The sequence below is a fragment of the Bubalus bubalis genome, chromosome X (assembly GCF_019923935.1).
Source record: "Bubalus bubalis isolate 160015118507 breed Murrah chromosome X, NDDB_SH_1, whole genome shotgun sequence".
NCBI classification, from domain to species: domain Eukaryota; kingdom Metazoa; phylum Chordata; class Mammalia; order Artiodactyla; family Bovidae; genus Bubalus; species Bubalus bubalis.
This window is the reverse complement of record NC_059181.1, coordinates 83249018-83269587: the sequence shown is the minus strand read 5'-3', so window position 1 is coordinate 83269587 and position 20570 is coordinate 83249018. Positions and strand designations below refer to the sequence as shown.

The following is a 20570-nucleotide window of genomic DNA, read 5'->3' as shown; positions in this document are numbered from 1 at the left end:
TAAGAAATAAAAGATTGACTTGTTTACTAAATTCTAGATCTATTTGTGTTCTAATTATATGCATTAAGAAACACAATGTCAATGCCCTCTCCGACTAAAGACCATTTCTTTAAGCACCTTAGTTACCCTATGGGTTTTACCTTTTCTCTCCCTTTCAACCATCAAAACATGCATTTCTTTTTTGTTTTTCAAGAAGTTTTATTCATGTAATTTTTTTTATTTTTAAAAAAATTATTAAAGTATAGTTGATTTACAATGTTGTGTTAGTTTCAGCTGGATAGCAAAGTGAGTCAGTTATACATATACATGTATCCACTCTTTTTTTTTTTTTAGATTCTTCTCCCATATAAGTCATTACAGAGTATTGAGGCGAGTTCCCTGAAAGATACTTGAAAAGTTCTTAAAGGCACTGACCATGATTTGCCTTGTGGTACCTTAGGGCTTCCTTGGTGGCTCAGTGGTAAAGAATCCACCTGCCAATGCAGGAGACATAGGAGGCTCGAGTTCGATCCCTGGATCAGGAAGCTCCCTTGGAGGAGGGCATGGCAACCCACTGCAGTATTCTTGCCTGGGATATCCCATGGGCAGAGGAGCCTCGTGGGCTACAGTCCATGGGGTCGCAAAGAGTGGGACATGACTGAGCAAAGCACGGCACACCTTAGGAAACAGTGTGGACTGGCTGATTGTGCAGGGAGGGATTGATAGTCTCTTCCCACTATCTTGCGCCACCCTCTGGGAATTCTCTGCAAGCTAGTTTAACTACTATGGCAAATCATATTAAGGCTGACTCCCTCTTATCCTCCAGCACCAGATCTGACTGGATCTCTCTTCTTTTCCTGGTGAAGAGTGACTAGTCCTTAGAAGCTCTTCTCACAGGTGTCTAGGAAGTAAAGTACCATGTGAAACTCCAGGAATGGATCACACTTCCGTCAACTGACTCCTTCCACTGGTCTTGGACTCAAAGTCAATGGTGACTTTTCATCCCACTTCATTCTAGAATTTCCCCCTGGAAAACCCAGTTAGACTGAAATCTAGGCAGCTAGATCTCAGCTGGGCTATTGGCACTCAAGGTTATTCTTTTCAACTTTCAAAATAATTTTTGAGTGGTGAGAGATCATAATGACCCCACATATCTTTTGGTTGTATTGCATTTGTTAAGTGATATCACCTCCATTACTTCATTTGGTTCATCAGCCTCATGTTTTATTAATGAAGCATGAAAGCCCATCAGGATTAAGCAACTTGTACAAGATCACATTGCTAGTGAGTTACAGAGCTGATACTAGAACTCCAGATTGCTTTTATTCTGCTACACTGGGTATCTAAGCTAGATGGCAAAGGTACTCATTTCCTACATGGGGAGAGAGAGGTAAGGAAATACAGTAGGGGATCCTGGATAGTATGAAAAAGACATGTGACCTGGGAAGGAGAGCCATAGAAGACGACATGGGAAGGAATAAGACTTTATCCTCTGTTTTACCAGGCGCTAGTGTGATTTAATAACCTGAGAAAGGCTGTGCCAGATCCCCTGGAAGCCTGGCAACCCCTCAGTGCTAAAGGGTGTTTTTCCCTTAGCTTTTCTTTGCCATTTTCCGAGAGTCTCTCTGTCAGCTCCCGCTTGGGGCCTCACAGGGATGAGAACAGCTGCAGAGGCTCTGGAGTTGGGCTTCGGAGTCCAAGCCCAAGACCGACACCTGCCCCTCCACAGGGCCCTGGGGACAAGTTGGCTCCGAGAAACAGGGACGAGACAGAACTCCATTCATCAGAGGGAACTGGGATGGAAAAACCCTGCCTGATCCCTTGGCACCACTAAGCTCTAAGGTTGGCCCTGAGCCCCACACAGCACCAGATTCTGTTCAGTAGGGTCAATTAAGAGAAGCAAGTGTACTTATAGGGCCCACTGCAATTATCAATTGCATGTTAACAGTTATCTGGTGTCTACTGGGTACAAAGTAGAGTGGGAATATGGCTTTGGAATTAAATAGAGGAAGGAAGGGGTTGGGTTTTTTTTTAATTTATTTATTTTTTATTGAAGGGTAATTGTTTTACAGAATTTTGCTGTTTTTTGTCAAACTGCAACATGAATCAGCCATAGCTATACATATATCTCCTCCCTTTTGAACCTCCCTCCCATCTCCCTTCCCATCCCACCCCTCTAAGTTGATCCAGAGTCCCTGTTTGAGTTTCCTGAGCCATACATAATCTCCACCTTGGTTCTAAGGTTAAAGCTTAGACTTAACTTGAAATCTTCAATAAGTTGTTATCTCTCTGGGCCTCAGTTTCTTCTCCTATAAGGTGAGGATGCTGTTCTAGAGCCATTTGTGGTCTATGTTTCTTTTCTGTTACAAGCCTTTTTGAGAATTTGATGAAAACTATGAATTTTCCTCCCAGAAAAATGCATGTGTGTACAGAAATAGCTAATTTTGCACATAATGTAGGGAGTTTAAGGATTTCCCTGTGGCCAATCTATAGACCTTAAGTTTAGAACCTCTGGACTAGTTGATTTCTGAGGTATCTTCTAGCTCTGACAGTCTACAAAACATTCCAGGTTGGACACGGTTAATAAGCAGAGACATCAGGGCCAGAATGCTGGCAGCTGTCATGGAATCCCAGAGGCTTAACTGTACCCCCCTTCCCAGGCTTCCTGAGACTCCAGTCCAAGGGAAGCAAAAGGATATAAGCTCATTCTCTGCAAACTTAGTCCAAGGGAAGCAAAGGGGTGCAAGCTGATTTACAGCAAACCATAGTCTGGAGTAAGCATCAGACAGTTGCCTCCCAGGATGCTGGAATTTAGCAAGGATACAAACTTTGTGGGAGAGTGTAGGCACGAGAGTTGTGGCCTCTAAATGTTCCTCTGCAGTTGGTTGTGGATAAGACAAAGAGAATGCATGGTGCAATTGGTAGGGAACAGATAGCTTGATTATTGATGCTCAGAGGTGGTGACTTAGGAGCTAACTCTCCACATGGCTGCACAGAATACTAACAACCAGAAACCTATTGTATTTTTTCTATAATGTTCCATCCTTTATAAGTATATATTTTACTACAATAAAAACTCAGGGGAGAAGTAAATAAAGAGATTTGGTGGGTATATCAGTCAGGATATTAGTAAAAGCAAGCAAACAAACTCATGACATACTCTGAGTAGAGTAGAGTTTAATAAAGGCAACGAATTACAAAAGTATGGGCAGGGTATAAAGAAACCATAGGACATGCTGAAGTATCTCAGGACTAGTAACAATGGGATCCATTACCACCCTTAGAGCTGAAAGATAGAGGAGAGGTAATAGATACCAGAACCCAGGAGAGAACATGACAGTTATATAAAGAGAGCTTCCTGATAGGAGCTGTGACCTTCAATGAAGTGATGGCCAGCACCCTTGCTGGCAGGGTATCAGGGAATAAACTTCACTGCTCTCCTCCTTGCCAATGTTTCCCATTGACCAAACACAACTGGAATTTTGGAGACAAGGGAGCCTGTTGATACAGGGCAGCCTCCAAGGGCACAGAGCTTGGTGGAATAGGGTAGAAAGTGAGAGTAGATCTGGAGAGGAAGGCCTAGAGAGTAGGTCTGCTGCTGCAGGTAAGAGAAAAGAACTATTATTATAGCCTTGACTATGACATCTCTCCGGTGGGCACTGTGACACTTGGGGAAGGATAACTGAAGACGTGTGAACTATAATTAAGCGATAATACTAATATCATTTTGCATTTGTAAAAGCTCTTCCATGTTTCATGCTGCGTTCCATCCCATTGTCTCTTTGGAACCATATAGTTACCATGTAGGCAAACGGGTAGTTCTATTTTACATGTGAGGAAACTGACGTTCAGCCAAGGTAAGGTGATTTGTAAGATCAGATATCTATAAAGAGGGAAAGAGACTAGAACCTAGGTTTGGAGTCCCGGTCCAAGGCCATTTCCACTATACCCTGTCCACAAAACTGTTCTGACAGGCCTTCAGAGGACTCTTACTTCTGACAGACATGAAAATCCACCACATGAGCAAAAATGAGGAAAAAGAGTGCATAGACTTCTTCCTTACACTTTAAAAAAAAAAAAAAAAAAGGTGGTAAGAAAAGAGGCTGAGTTGGAAGACAGAGAAGCAGGTACAATATTCTTTGCAAGTATTTCCCAGAACAAAGGTTCTTAGACCTAGTTCTTACCAAATGACCCCAGTCAAAGTTCTCTAGCCTCTCTCCTTTATTCCTAGCCTCTGGGTGTTCCACCTCATCAGTTATATACTTCCACTGTAAATGATATGGTTGAATGAAAGTAAAAAGAAATGGAAATGAAGAAATTAAGTTCAAGGTAAAATGAATAGAGGAACTTAACATGTTTTTTAGAACTCATTTGCAAAATATATTTTCACATTTGTCCCAATTTGCATGTAAACCAGGAATGAAAGCCATGAGGAAATCTACCCTTCAGTTTGCAATTAAGTAGGATTTCAAGAAAATTCTGAGGGCTCAATATTCTTAGGAACTGCAATAGTGCCTAATGGAAGAGATGAGCCTGGCACTGGATGTGAAAGAACATCTGTTGGGATTAACTTCCCAACATATCCTTATACCTGCTACCTTAGATTTCCTGCTCTGAAGATAATTTAGAAGCCTGTGGACCCTAGAAGGCTTCAGACCAAAAAGCTTTCACAATCCATGGCTTTGAGAGCAGTGGTTCTCAACCAAGGGCCATTTTATCTCCTCCTAACTCCCCAAGGAACATTGGACATTATCTGGAGACATTTTTGGTTGTGACAGGTTGGATGGATGCTACTGACATCTAGTGGGTAGAGGTCAGAGATGCTGCTAAATATCATACAATGCACAGAACAACGCCACACAACAGAAGAACTATCCCTGCACCAAACATGTCAATAGTACCAGGGTTGAGAAACCATACTCTAGAGCATTTCTTGACAGTCAAGGAAGCACCTTTGCTGTGACCACCACACTGTCCACTCCCCACCTGTAAAGATGGCCTCCTTACTCCCACCTATGGATCTCAGGCTGGCCACTCCCTAAAATCAGTTCAATTTTAGCAGGCTTCTGGGCGAAAGCCGAATTTATCTCATTTTCTAGAGTGGTATTGTTGTTGTTACCATTGTTCATTGCTGTTTAGAGTTTTTGACACTTGGCCTTGCTTTAACCCCAGTAGAAGCTTATTTCCTAGTTCCTAACTGTTTTTTTGGTTAATGACTCACAGCCTGCCTAGACCTCTGGTTTTTGCAAAGTTCTTGGCTCTTCTAGTCCTGGCATCCTTCACAGGCTCTGAGGTCCAGCTTCATCCATGGTTCCAGTACAACACTGCCTTTACTCATTCCATTCTGGGACACCAAATAGGGTTTGGACTGGTAATTACACTAGACCTGCTGCCTCTTGAATCTGTGTGAGAAAGTTGCCAACTCCAGGAAGGAAAAGACTCAATGAAATATCAGCAAGAGGTTCTCTTGCCATAACTGTCAAAGGAAGCTCTAAGAGAAAGAGAAGATGTACTCTGGGACAATATATTTCAGAAGACTTCTGTGTCAGCTGGCTTAAGCAGAGACAGAAAGATGTCCTACCCAATGTTGTTTGAAATGTATTTAAGTGTGCACTTCATATTTGAAGGAAAAAAAGCTGAGGATAAATTGATACCCTACAGTTGCTATAATGTCTGATTTGACAATTTCTTAAATGTCATGCTCATAGGACTAGAAAGGAGTATAAAGAAGGACTTTGAAACAATATAAAAAGTATGAGGATTATAACCATGAAGACAATAGCACTATTTGCTGTTTTCCTAACAAACCTCCATTCCTGAATTTTGAGACTTGGGGTGATATTGCACCAAGGGATTGACTTCTAGTTCTGGTTCAGTCACACATTGCAATGTGATCATGAGCAAGTCACTTAAATACTTTATACCACAGATTCCTCATCTGAAAAATGAAACTAATACTACTTTGACTGCTTCATAGTGGGTTTTTTTCAAATTCAGAACAAAAAGAGAAAGTGTGTAAGAAAATGCCTTGAAAAGCACTAATGCTATATGAATGCAAATTATTATAATTATTTTGCAAAAGCTGTGTGACCTAAGGGGAAATAAGGTGGGGCCAAGAAAAGTTGGCAAAATTTAACACAACATGGTAAATCAACTGTCGTTTAATAAAAAGAAAGTTTAAAAAAAGAAAAGCTGGTAAAATAAATTAGGTTTTGGCAAAGAAAAAAACAAAAAACAGAGACAGACAGACAAAAAGAGACACCCTACACGAACTATCTTCACCCTATTTCATAGCACTCAAGAACTAGAAGGAAAATCCACTGTCTTTCTCTGCCCTTATAGAGCACTTTACTTTCACATTCTGTGCATAGTAGTACCTACCTTCTTTCATAAAATCTCTGCAATAAAGGACTCCCCAAAATTATTTGGCAATACATTCCAGAATCAACCCTTCCGTCAAAAAATTGTTCTTTGTTCTGACTGTGTTTACTTCCTGAATAGCACTCACTGAGTGCTTGTGAGAAGGCAGCCACCATGGTAACTGTCAGGGATACAGAAAGCAACAGACACAGCTCCCATCCTCAAGGAGCTGCTAGTCTGGTAGACATTTTTGGGTTGAGTCCCTTCTGTCACAATTTAGTTCTCTTCTTGCATCTGACCTACATTTAATGGCCTGAAAAATTGACTTTTGGACCTTGTTTATACAAGTATCTAAACTGCTTAGCCATTCCAAGTTTTGACTCATACCAATTGCTTTTTGAGTCTGTTAAGATTGCGAATTTAAACAATTAAATTAGTTTCCCTTAAGAATGGGGGACATCATCCAAGTCAAATGTACTGGCAAGGAACGCCAACTGGTTGCTGGGAAAGGATCAGTTGCCTGCAAATTTCTGATAAGCTAAATCATGCTAGAGTGTTCATAGCTTAATAGTGCATCCCGCCCAGCCTCGGAGGTAATGCCTAGAGAGGACCATAACTGAACCCTAAGGAATAAAGCTCTAATAGTAGACAATTCATACTCCTTAAAATCTGCTGAAAGATATTTGAGGGCTTTTGATGGTCCCTTGAAACACTCTCTTCATGTAAACCATCTTTAAAGTTGTTTCCACCTTCTTCTTGCCATTCACCTTCCCATTACACAAATCGCCATTTTTTAATGAGCCAAATTGGTTCAAACTCAGCCAAAAGTCAAATGCATAAAGAAGTAAGGCTTATACCCATGCTAAATGAGTGCTTCTATGACAACCCTCAAGGAAGCCAGGAGACAAAATGCTTCTCTCAAGATACCCAGGAGGAACAGCCGGTGAAAGTCCTGTATTCTCCCCCTCCTCACAAAAAGGCTTTTCTTTTCCCTTCTTCAAATCCATTCCACCTCCCACACAGAGAGGCAGGACTAGTGGCAAGTTTAAGCAGGAATGCAAATTGAGGGATGTGTACAGGAAGACAGAAATAGACTGTATAAAATGGCAGCCCGTGTGATCGCCTGGAAGGAGCTCAACTCAAACCTTTCCACTGAGAGCAAAGCAGCTCCTGTTTACATTTGTCCCTTGCATGAGCTGCTGGGATCAGGAATCAGGCTTTCAATGGTTTATAGCAACAGGGCACAGCCCCTTAGAGGGCTGAAGGCCCACTTCTCACTGTACCTCTGACCAAATAAATGGTAAGATTCACACTGACAGGGACAAGAACCTGAGCTAGGCTGAACCTGCATGATAAGATTTCCCAGTCCAAATAAAAATCAGACTTGCTGCAGCTTCTGCAAAGCAACCACAGTGCTGGGTGGGGAGACAAGCTGCAGTCTCAGCAATGTCATTTTCTTTGTGTGTACACAGATCAAGGGTCATTTAACTAATCCATAGTTGGAACAGAGAGTTTAGATGAATTTCATTTTCCGGTCATTGAAGGTTAGCCTTTTTAAAAATTCACTTATATTTTGGTTCCAATTTTGTTCAAGAAAAGCCTTCTTAAAAAAAAAAAAAGCCTGAACACCAGATTTTGGCTATTTGCCACTCTCTTATTAAGGTGGTGGTTTAGTCGCTAAGTCATATCCGACTCTTGCAATGCCATGGACCAGGCTCCCACTAGGCTCCTCTGTCCATGAGATTCTCCAGGCAAGAATACTGGAGTGGGTTGCCATTTCCTTCTCCATGGGGTCTTTCTGACCCAGGAATCGCACCCAGGTTTCTTGCATTGCAGACAGATTCTTTACCAACTGAGCTATGAGGGAAGACTTATTAAGGTAGAAGATTTTACAAAATTACTGCAACATCTTTAAGATCATTTCTTTGTCTCCTCTCAGTGTCTAGCACAGGACTGGACACATGGTAGGTTCAGAAAAAATCTGTTGCTTTTAGTATTCTAATGAATCATCATTTTACTGTACTTTTTGTATGTATCTACATAGCTGATATTCTCTTTTTCACATATATACAGCTGAAGTGTATCTATTATTAACCTAATATCTGCAATTTCTTGAAACCATTTTGTTTATTTTCTCTGTCACTAACAGTCACTGACCTAGGTCCTCATCTGGAACTCAAGGGCAGATGTGCATTTTTCTGGTCATTTTTGTGCTGAGGTTACACTTTAGCCATCCAAATTCAGCTCAGAGGAGACAAACTAGAGCAAGAGGAGAATATGGAGCCAAGAGAAGGGGAAGGAAAGAGAGACAGGAAGAGCCATCTGAAATGCTTGCTGGGCCAAGGTTCAGAGAAAACTGCCTCCCTAGACTTGGCTGTCTTTCTAGGCCAGGCCTCTGTCAATAACACATTTATTGGCCATCCTGACTTCAGCCTCTGATTTGCCCAATTCAAATAGACATTTTCCAAGAAACAGCTCTCCTAGTCATGGCCCCTGACCATTACAAACAATGCTGTTGAAAGGTCCGAGTGAAAAGGGCCATTTTCTCCAAATGAGTCACCACCACCTGGAAAGTTCTTGGAAAATGGAAGAGGCGCCAGAAGACTAAAGACGAGAAAATGTTGTCCTACTTTTTGAAAAGGGCAAGAAGTATATCTCAGAAAATACAAACCAATAATTAACTTGATGTTGGTACCCAGGAAAAAATACCTTAAAAGGGTTATTAGAATATTGTTTGTGAATACTCTAGAGAAATTATGATAGTAGACACAAACAAGGGTTGACACAAGCTATGCCCAATTTACTTTTCTTTTGATAAAGTAGACATCTTAGGGTGTGGATGCAAAAATACATTTAAAAACATACTTGAGTACTGACTATGCCCTGGGCCAGGGTTGGCAAAACATTGCCTCCTGAGCTTATGGCTCATGCCTCGCAACACTCTTGTACTGAGTTCCTACCCAACCTCACAGTCTTCCTCAGTCGATAGTCACCACCGTCCACCTGCTGACCCGGGCTCCTCTGTCCATGGGATATTCCCGGCAAGAATACTCTAAGTAGATTGCTATTTCCTCCTCCAGGGAATCTTCCCCACCCAGGGATCGAACCCACATCTTCTGTGTCTCTTGCATTGCAGGCAGATTCTTTAGTGCTGAGCCACCTGGGAAGCCCCAACACCTCACAGAGGAGGTAGCAATTGAAATGGGTCTCAGTAGGTGAATAGGAATTCTCCAGGTAAGGGAGGAGAAATGCCACAAAAATAAAATGTGAGTCTGCAGTTTTTGAAGTTAGGTCTTGGTTATGTATTTGTTGGTAAATTGAAGAACTGGGGGTTGAATATCAGTACAAGTTATAGTCTTATTTCAAGGGCCTTGCCAAAAGAGATTGATGTTGGATGACAGAATCAAGATTTAGAAAAAAGTTTAAAGGCAGGACTGATGGGCCAAAACAAAGGATTTCTAACACTCCTTTGAGTTCTAGGAGAGAGTATATTTAAGACATTCAATAAAATTCCACGTTTAAATCTCCACATTCAACAGTATAAGATGAAACAAAATGGATATTAACAGTGGCCCTAGGATTTTAGTTGATCTTAAGTACATCATGAGAAACGCTGGACTGGAAGAAGCACAAGCTGGAATCAAGATTGCCAGGGGAAATATCAATAACCTCAGATATGCAGATGATACCACCCTTATGGCAGAAAGTGAAGAGGAACTAAAAAGCCTCTTGATGAAAGTGAAAGAGGAGAGTGAAAACGTTGGCTTAAAGCTCAACATTCAGAAAACAAAGATCATGGCATGTGGTCCCATCACTTCATGGGAAATAGATAGGGGAAACAGTGGAAACAGTGTCAGGCTTTATTTTTGGGGGCTCCAAAATCACTGCAGATGGTGATTGCAGCCATGAAATTAAAAGACGCTTACTCCTTGGAAGGAAAGTTATGACCAACCTGGATAGCATATTCAAAAGCAGAGATACTACTTTGCCAACAAAGGTCCATCTAGTCAAGGCTATGGTTTTTCCAGTGGTCATGTATGGATGTGAGAGTTGGACTGTGAAGAAAACTGAGTGCTGAAGAATTGATGCTGAAGAAATGATAATGGACTACATATTATGTGTGTTTTTTTTAGACAATAAAAAGTAATGAGTTTCTTGCTTGGGAGATGTTCAAAGTTTAAAAGATAACTTACAATAAGACGAGGTTTTATTTTGCATGGTAAATGAAACTGGGTGATGAGTAAAGTCTTTGACCCGAAAAAGTTTCATGCTTCTAAGAGGGGAAATTGTCAGTATCTTTAAAATAGCTAGACTTCAAACTCTTGCTTTCATTTCTACACCTTTTGAAGTTTGGTTTTGTTAATTTCAGCTAAGCTCTTAAACTGTTATAAACCCAATCTTCAGATCCATTGGGAACTATCTCCTTATAAAATGTGAAACATAAACCAATCCCAAATACCCAGCTAAGGAAATAAACAAGTTATTTTCCATCAAAGGTTCATTTGTAGCTTCTTGTTTCCTCTATAACTGATTTCAAATCATTTGTACCTTTCATTTACAGCAAAATTTACAGCTACAATACACAATGCTAATCCAGGGTTTACCCTTATCATAGCTGACTTGTTTTTGTCCCTCAGTGAATGATGGCAAATATAAGCATGAAAATGAAATTAGTGATAACCAAGCCAACTGCTTTATCTATGTCTTGAGTTTAAGGGATTAGCAATGGTCTCCCTGGAAATCTCTGGGTTTTATGAAAAAGAGGTATTCCAGTTAGTAGCAACCATGGAGCTGCTGTGGTAAAAACATTCATGATTTCAGCTTGCTCTTCATTTCTGTATCAGGATCCTGGGTCATATGGGAAAGGCTAGGGATTCAGGTAGAATCCTCTTTTTTCTGTCAATGGGACAGAAACATAAGAAAGGCCTTGCAAGAATTCACAGTAATAGATAAGAGGTCAAGAAAAGGATTGTGGGAAAAGAGCAGGGTTTGAAGAGATAAAATGGAATGGTTGAGAAGAGGTGGAGAAAGCATCACTATCTTATAAGAATTCTCTAGAATCAAAGTTTGAGTCAAAGTTTGTTCAAAATGCCATCTTTGTTCCATTTCCAGCATCTGCATTACCTTTCTCCTTCTATGTCAATTCTCTTTGAGAGACACTGAGTGATATTTTGGCAGACTTTAGGAGCAATTATGATACAAGAAATGTACTGGTATGTCCTTGTTTCAATTTTAATGTAAATATAGTTCCCTGGGGTATTCAGTCCCTACCTCCACTGGCAATCTCAGCTATATAACTTGAAGGCACAATTTTACCCTTAGGCCCCAAGGAGCAAGATAGGCTTGTGCCTGCTAATGAGCATTTGTTGTGGAGAAGACAGTGGTGTTGAGATCACAGGAAAATAGAAAACTATCAAAGGTAGGCTTCATTCTCGATCACTCACAACCTTCCTAGATGAAAGCACTATTGACGAGTTAGGGGATGACTGTGGCAAGTGCGTGCGTGCTTAGTCACATCAGTCGTGTCCGATTCTCTGAGACCCCGTGGACCACGGCCTGCCAGGCTCCTCTGTCCATGGGATTCTCCAGGCAAGAATACTGGAGTGGGTTGCCATTTCCTTCTCCAGTGATAAAGTATGAAGTGAGTGAAGTGAAGTTGCTCAGTCATGTCCAACTCTTTGCAACCCCATGGACTGTAGCCTACTAGGCTCCTCCATCCACGGGATTTTCCAGGCAAGAGTACTGGAGTGGGTTGCCATTTCCTTCTCCAGACTGTGGCAAGGGACAGCCTTATACAAAGGCAGACTCACAGGGTGAGATGTCTCCCTGGGATGAGAGTAGAGAGATGGTAAGATGCCGTACCTTTCAAAAATGCCTCTTCCCACGTGTGTGTGCATGCTTAGTCCCTCAGTCATGTCTGACTTTTTGCGACCCCATGGATTGCAGCCCACAGGCTCCTTTGTCCATGGGATTTCCCAGGCAAGAATACTGGACTGGGTAGCTATTTCCTTCTCCGGGGGGGTCTTCCTGACTCAGGGATCAAACCTGGGTCTCCCACATTGCAGGCGGATTCTTTACTGTCTGGGCCACCAGGGAAGCCCCTGCCTCTTCATATACTCCTGCCTGAATACCTGGCTTTTCTTCATTTTAAAAACATCCGAATCACAACTTTTTGGCTTTTTTGGTCAAAAAATTATATTTAGCACCTATATGGTAGATGCCATGCCAAGTGCCGGGGGTACACTGATGAACAAAAACAGACATGGTTTGGGCACCCACATTACTTACATGCTGGTAGGGCAAACATATTGATCAAATGGCTACCCAAACAAATGGAAAATTACAACTGTGGTAAGGCTACCAAGGTGAGCTACATGACGCCTATACAAAGGAACACAATTTACACTACTTGTCTACCTATCTGACTTCCCCATCCCCTGCCACTGACTTAGAAAAGAAAATCATCATCATAGTAGTTGATGGTAAGGAAGAACTTAACCTGCCTAAACTCAGACAAAGGTGCAGAAGTCCTTCCCCTTCCCCTAATACCTCTTTGGAACTGGTGAGAACATCTGCTCCATCACAGATACAAGCCAACTGGGAGACTGATAAGGCAGAAGATGCCATGTACATATGAGACAGGAGGATGGCAGTCAAGCAACATGTTGGTAGTGGTGATTTGAATTGGTTTGTATTCACAGTCCCCTGGCAAAGATCAGGACCCCAGTGGACAGAGTAGGAGGGTGTATGGGATAGAGCAACCAAAAGAGCAGAGAGGACCACTCAAGAGCCAGTTTTGGCTGAGACTCTGGAACCCCCATTTGGTGATCTTGAAATTCACTAGGACTAATCATTCATCTTCTTTGCCACAAGGGCCATAGCTTACAAGCACTCTGGTTTCAAATAATACTCGAGTCCTGAAGATGCTGTACATCCAGTTTTATTCCTTAGTATGTATCAGATGTTATACTTTTCCTACTTTCCCTTGCCACATCTCTTTCAGTTTATGCCTGAGGGTGGGCAGGAAACTCGTTGATACAACTACTTATTGGGAGTGGGCACAATCACCCAACCCCATCTTTGGTTTTCTCATGTGGGCTAGACAACAGATGTTCTTAATGAGGATTAACTGAAATTTAATGGTCCTAATTGCCATTTGCACGGGCAGCAGATAACATTCAGTTCACACGCTGCCTTTCATGCTCCTTTATGCTTCGTCACATATCAGATTTGTATTTGACTGGAGCGAATCTGACTGGCAGTACCTGCTGGCTATTCAGTTATCAAGATGCTGGCATAGCAAAGGCTCACAGTCCAGGGAAACACAGAACTGTGGTGAGAATGGGCTTTGCTAATTTGTTTCCTAATATAGCTATGCTCTTGAATTCTCAGTAATGGCAAAAAGGGGTCATTTTGGTCTGGGTGGGATTCAGGATCTGTGTTAGGGAGGAAGGACAGACAAGACACTTGGTAGACTGATTTCTGTGTTTTTGTGCAACCTGATCCTGCTCTCTTCTGTTTTTTAAAAAAACTATTGGAAAGGTCTTATAAAAGTGAGCAAGGGGTGTGAACATCACTGAGGAGAATATATGATAGATTCAACAAATACTTGAGGGAGATGCTCCATCTCAGCAGTAACAAGGGAAATGCAAATTAAAACTAAAACAAAAGAATTACACTATTTCTCAACTATCTGATTGGCAAACATGAAAAACAAACTGTTGGGTTGGCCAAAAGTTTCATTCAGGTTTAAACCCAAAAAATATCAAGTGTTAGTGAGGTTTTCAGGAAATTAAATTTGTCAGCTCTCTGGAAGGCAATTGGTTGTCACTGATAAAATTTTAAATGTGTGTTTTTTCCATAACCCAGCAATTTTTCTACCCTTTTGGAAACCCTGGCAAGCATGTTCAAGGAGGCATGTACAATGCAGCATTTGTCATAATAACCCCAGACTGGAAGCAAACTAAATGTTATTTAGTAGGGAAATAGATAAACTATAGCATACTATGAATCTGTAAAAACCAATGACACAGTAGATGTATTTCCATAGTTACACACAATATATGTATAAAAGTATAGATAAAGCTCTGAAAAGTTGTAGCCACAAAACTGGTTATCTCTGGAAAGGGGTCTGAGGTGGAAGAAACCAGATTGGTCAAAGACATCTTCACAGTTTTATCTGTAATACCGTAATATTTTACAAGCACAAAGTGTCCAGATATTATTTATGTAATTAAAAATCAATTTAAAACTTAAAAGCAACATAGTTATGTTAGAGAATTTACAGACCAGAGAAAAGAAAAAAATATGCATTATCCTTCCACCTAAACATTCCCCTATGATAACTATGATGTGTATCCTTTCAGTATCTTTTTTTTTTTTTTCAGGAGATATGGGAGGAGCTTGGACAACAGAGAAGAGATGGGTGTGAGGCATGAGAAATGAGAATAGAGCCTGATGAGACTGACCCTGATAGTTCAGACCTGAGTGCCAGGGCTTCAAAAATCCAGTTGCCTGCGAGTTTAGAACAGCACTTTCATTTGGGCTGGCAGTTTTGTCCCCGGAGAGGATGCACCATTCCTGGAAGTACTGAAATACCAGGCTGATGCTTGGAGTGGATGGAGCAAGCTCCTATTCCAAGTCCCTGCTCCCAAAATCCATTTAATATACTGTTCTCAGATAGAGGACGTATCAGGTATTAAACTCATAAGAGCAGATACTACACTTGATCTTATTCAAAAGACTGAGAAGTGATCCAGTATCTTTTTAATATTTCATATAGTTGTGATCTATAACCTGTATCTTGTGCCTGTAATACAGACATCTGAGTTGGATAATTTTCTGCTGTGCGGGGCTGTCTTCTGCATTGTAGGATGTCTAGCAGCATCCTCAGCCACTATCCATTAAATGATAGCAGCACTCCCACAGTTGTGACAATCAAAAATATGTCTAGGCATTATTAAATGCCCCCTAGAAAAATCATCCCTAGGTTGAGAACCATTGATTGAATACATCATTAGCATAATGTCATGAAATGAATCTTCATAACCTATCCTACGTTTCCAAACTTAAATCCAGTGAGTTGTCTCTACTCTCTTCTCAGCTCCCTGGCCTGTGGATTTCAACCCTGGCCTTTAGAACTTGACCTTGCTCTCTGACTGCTCCTTTTCTAGGTAAGTTGATTTGGGACTCCTTAACCCAGAACTGTACTCTGACTTATCACCACTAAAGCAATTAGACAGTAAAAGCCAAGTCTCTTCCCCTGACATCTGTGGACTAATGTTCAGCTCATGGGACAGGGAACAGGGATAGCAATCAGGAAACCCAATAAGACTGTAGAAAGTAATCAGTCCAGAGACACAGCTGTGGGTCAAAACCACTGGGCTAAGGGCCAAGGCTGAGAAGAGCAAGCCAACTAGATTTTACCCCAGAATCAGCTCTCAGAACAATCAGAAGCATGGTTCCCTGGCTAACAATGCTTAACTCTTCCTGTCTGTTTTACTTAGATATTTTCCAGGCCCCCAGGGCATAATCAATTCAGAGACCATGGAAGGGATGGCATCTGTGCTTATATTCCAAATCGATAAGGAGAGGTTAATGCCAGAAGTCAGGCTTACTCTATAAAGACACATTTACTAAGCACCACGTATCAAACATTGCTAGGTGTTGAGGGTGCCAAAATGACTCTGAATTGCTTTTGTCTAAAATCTGTTTGCCATGTGATTGCCAGAGAAAAACATCTCTCAGGAATCAAAATGTAAAACTAGTAAGAGCTCCCTTCAGTTTGAGCCCTTAATTAGACCACGTATCACCAGTATTTCACTTTGCCTCTTACAAGGGCCTGGGGAGTGAAAATTGCATTATGAGGTTCTGTGGCTCCAAGACCCCAATTCAAAGAGAGGACTGAGTTCATTTCCAGAGCATAGGGAGGGTGGTATCAGATTTCATCCTGTTAGCTCACAACATGGAAATTGGAATTTCCTGCTCCCTACACTCCAAAAGTGCTCCTGTGGCCCAGGTTTCTGCAGCTCTGAGTGAAGTTGGAGGAACCTCCTCTTGTGTCCCTGTCTGTCTGGCCCCTCACTCCGGTGCCCCAAGGGAGTGCAGACAGGTTGAGCACTTTATTTCCTCGGGGGCTGGATCACTTCCCTGTCTGCCCATCTGGCCTTTTCCTGACAAGATGTTCCCTGACAATTTGAGATCTGCAGACACAAAGAAAACAGAGCCAAATGAGACTGACCCTGGTGTGAAATCTGGAGAGATGATAAAATATCCTCGTAGCAGGAAAGAGAACGTGGCAGGATATGCCTTGTAAATAACCCACTGTCTTCTACAGAGCAAGATGAGTTCAATCAGGGGAGTTTCCACAATGCTTTCTTGAAATTTGGGGTTTTATTGTACCCAGGGTCAGTTGCAGGCCAAATGCTGGACTGCCTCCAGTTGGAGTCCAATAGAGATAATTCCTTGCTGTGAAATACATATTTAATAACTCTACTGAATGCTTATTTCCTTTGTCTTCTTGTAGTCTTTCCTTTGTCCTAGGTTTCTCTTGCACTAATGGGGCCTAAGGGAGTCACAAATAACAATGTACTGTGTAGTAGATTACTCAGTGGCTGCTGGCAGCAGGTTCACAATACTGGGTCGCAGTAATAGCCCCTTCTCAATTTATATTTCCAAGTCCAAGAATTACTGGTCACAGTAATCAGGGGAAGCTTAGAGCAAAACTGAGAAAAAGACCAATTTGTTTTGTTAGCCCCCAAACTCCTAGTTGTCATTCTTTTCCTAGGACAGCCATTCTTTTCCTGAGTTAAACAAGCCATCCTGTCCTACTCCTAAGACCCTTTATTTATAGCAAGATGTAAACATAATCTTGCTAAATAGCTAAATGCATTATTTTTCCTTCCAAGGCATTTCCAAGACATAAGTTGGAGGGTGAGAGAGCTCATTATTGCATTCAAAATCATACTATTGATAACTGCATGTTCAACTCGCATGAGCTCAGCCGTAGGAATAGGGGATCTAGGTCCCACGCCCTGTCATTTCTGTTTTCTCAAACACATTTATTGAAGTCATTTATTGAAGTGACCCTGCCATTTATGCTTCATCTGTGACGTGGAAAACTATTAAAATTACAGTGGGTTCATGGAAAGCCACATGTGGAGAGACAGGGGTTCTCCCTCTGTGGTTTTGGAACATTTAGCCACCAGGCTATATGAGATAAGTGTGGTTTTAACATTGCCTTTTCCAAAACCATAGTCTCCATTTCAATGAAAAAAAAAAAAATATCCATTTTTCTCAGGCCTCAGGTCCTGCAGCTCTCTGTGGAAAACAATGGTCCAAGTGGCCTGATTGAATTTAAAGACCTTCCAGAACCACAGGGTAGTGCCAAACCCTATGCTTTATTGATTATGCCATGATTATTTTATCTTAGGGGACCTGACTCTTTTTGTTCACTACATTTGAATATTTCCTAGCTCCTATCAATCTAATGTTGGAACACGTTGATAACAGTTGGGGTTACTGGCAACTGGATTCAAGAGAGTAGATATGAGTTTATGGAAATTGAAAATTGAAGAATCCTGATTACTACCCTGTATCTCTTGTTTCCATGTGTGGATGGGAACCATCTTTTCTCCCTTACATGAGGTTCTCCAAGGTTCCCCTGAAAGTGAAAGGTGAAAGTGAAGTCGCTCAGTTGTGTCCAACTCTTTGCAACTCCATGCTCCTCCATCTGTCCAGGGGATTTTCCAGGCAAGAGTACTGGAGTGGGTTGCCATTTCCTTCTCCAGGGGGATCTTCCCAACCTAGGGATCAAACCTGGGTCTCCCACATTGTAGGCAGACCCTTTTACCATCTGAGCCACCAGGGAAGTCCACTAAGGTTCCCCTGGTTATCTCTTAATCTGTATCTCCTAATTTAATTCATATATTTATGTATTTTTATAACAGCTTTATTGAGAGAGAATTCACATGCTATACAACTACCCATCTAAAGTATACAGTTCAGTAGGTTTAACATAGTCACAAAGCTGTGCAACCATGACCACAATCAACTTTAGGGCACTTCCATCACTCCAAAAAGAAACCTTAGGGATTTCCCTGGTGGTTCAGTGGCTAAGACTCTACACTCTTAATGCAGGGAGCCCAGGTTCAATCCCTAGTCAGGGAACTCGATCCTACATGCTGCAACTAAGAGTTTGCATGCCACAAAGAAGATTGAAGATCCTGCATGCCACAACTAAGACCCAATGCAACCAAATAAATAAATAGATAAAAATATTTAAAACCAAACAAAAGAAACCTTGTACCTATTAGCAGTCACTCTCAAAATCCCTCCAACTTCCCAAGCTCTAGGCAACCAATCTATTCTTTCTGTATACTAGTTCCATATATTTTAACAAGAACTTTTAGAAAACCTGTATTATCCAAGGGAATGACTCCCAAAGGGGTACTTTCTGGTGTGTGGCAGGTCCACGAAAGGAAGCGTGTGGCACAGTGGTGGCCCTATGGCTGGCACATGTCAAACCACACACATTTCCAAGAGTCAAAGGTAGTGGGAAGAGGTGCCCTGATGGCTCGATCCCGTCTTTGGCCCAGTTTCTTCTCGTAGGTCCTGGGGTCTTCAATCCTTTACCACAAAGCTTCCTTTCTGAAAAAGGAACAGGTAAAGTGCCCCCCAAATGCCCACCACATACACACTTAACCTGCTCCAAAGATTTCTAACAAGAAACATTTTAAGTGATCCTGCTGCCATCCAAGGGGTAAGAAGTATATTTTGGGAGGATGCATCTAGTTTAATGATACTCATTCACATAAAAAGATACCAAAGAGCATTCCTTTCTGACCTTGAAGAGGTTCATGGCAGTGTTCTGCCCCAGTAGATACTTTCCTTTGTTGTTCTAATAGCTATCTATCAGATCAGATCAGTCACTCAGCCTGTCCGACTCTTTGCGACCCCAAGAATCACAGCACGCCAGGCCTCCCTGTCCATCACCAACTCCCGGAGTTCACTCAGACTCATGTCCATCGAGTCAGTGATGCCATCCAGCCATCTCATCCTCTGTCGTCCCCTTCTCCTCTTGCCCCCAATCCCTCCCAGCATCAGAGTCTTTTCCAATGAGTGAACTCTTCACATGAGGTGGCCAAAGTACTGGAGTTTCAGCTTTAGCATCATTCCTTCCAAAGAAATCCCAGGGCTGATTTCCTTCGGAATGGACTGGTTGGATCTCCTTGCAATCCAAGGGACTCTCAAGAGTCTTCTCCAACACCACAGTTCAAAAGCATCAATTCTTTGGCGCTCAGCCTTCTTCACAGTCCAACTCTCACATCCATACATGACCACAGGAAAAACCATAGCCTTGACTAGATGGACCTTTGTTGGCAAAGTAATGTCTCTGCTTTTGAATATGCTATCTAGGTTGGTCATAACTTTCCTTCCAAGGAGTAAGCGTCTTTTAATTTCATGGCTGCAGTCACCATCTGTAGTGATTTTGGAGCCCAGAAAAATAAAGTCTGACACTGTTTCCACTGTTTCCCCATCTATTTCCCATGAAGTGGTGGGACCGGATGCCATGATCTTCGTTTTCTGAATGTTGAGCTTTAAGCCAACTTTTTCACTCTCCACTTTCACTTTCATCAAGGGGCTTTTGAGTTCCTCTTCACTTTCTGCCATAAGGGTGGTGTCATCTGCATATCTGAGGATAGAGCTATGTATAACTTGTCAATAGGTTCAACAGACATATTTTGGGCATCTACTTTGAGCTTGATACTGTGCTGGGTGCCAGGCAAATGAAAATGAACAAAACAAACCATTTTTACAAACCCAGCCTAGGTGTGCCTGCCTTTTATGGAAAATTCTGTCTATTCTCCAAAAGGTACCCCAGAGCAAAATGTATCTCTCTTTTTGGCTATGCTTAGTTCCTGAAAGTATCAACCAAATTAATCTTTGGTTTAAGACTTTGATGGCCCTGCTAAATGGCAAGAAAACACATTAATCTATTTTCAGCCATCACTCCTTAGTTGTTTCTCAGAATAACCAAACCCTCCCTGAGCAGAGCCTTGAGGGTATGGAACTCTAGCTCAATGGCATTTGGTGGAGGGAGAAAGAGGGAAGTTACAGGTCCTTGATACTCAATATGTGGTCCATGGAACAGCAATAATAGCATCACCTAAAGGTTTTTCAGAAGCGCAGAATCTCAGACCTCACCTCAGACTTCCTGAATCAGAAGCTGC

At 41.7% G+C, this 20570-nt stretch overlaps 1 protein-coding gene and 1 non-coding gene across 4 annotated transcripts in view; both read right to left on the bottom strand.

Moving 5' to 3' along the window:
* DCX (doublecortin) overlaps positions 1 to 20570 on the bottom strand; it is a 124627-nt gene that overhangs the window by 54351 nt on the left and 49706 nt on the right. The window lies entirely within an intron of this gene.
* LOC112582423 lies at positions 14904 to 15094 on the bottom strand. Its single transcript, XR_003106961.1, has one exon. It is a non-coding gene; the product is annotated as a U2 spliceosomal RNA (small nuclear RNA).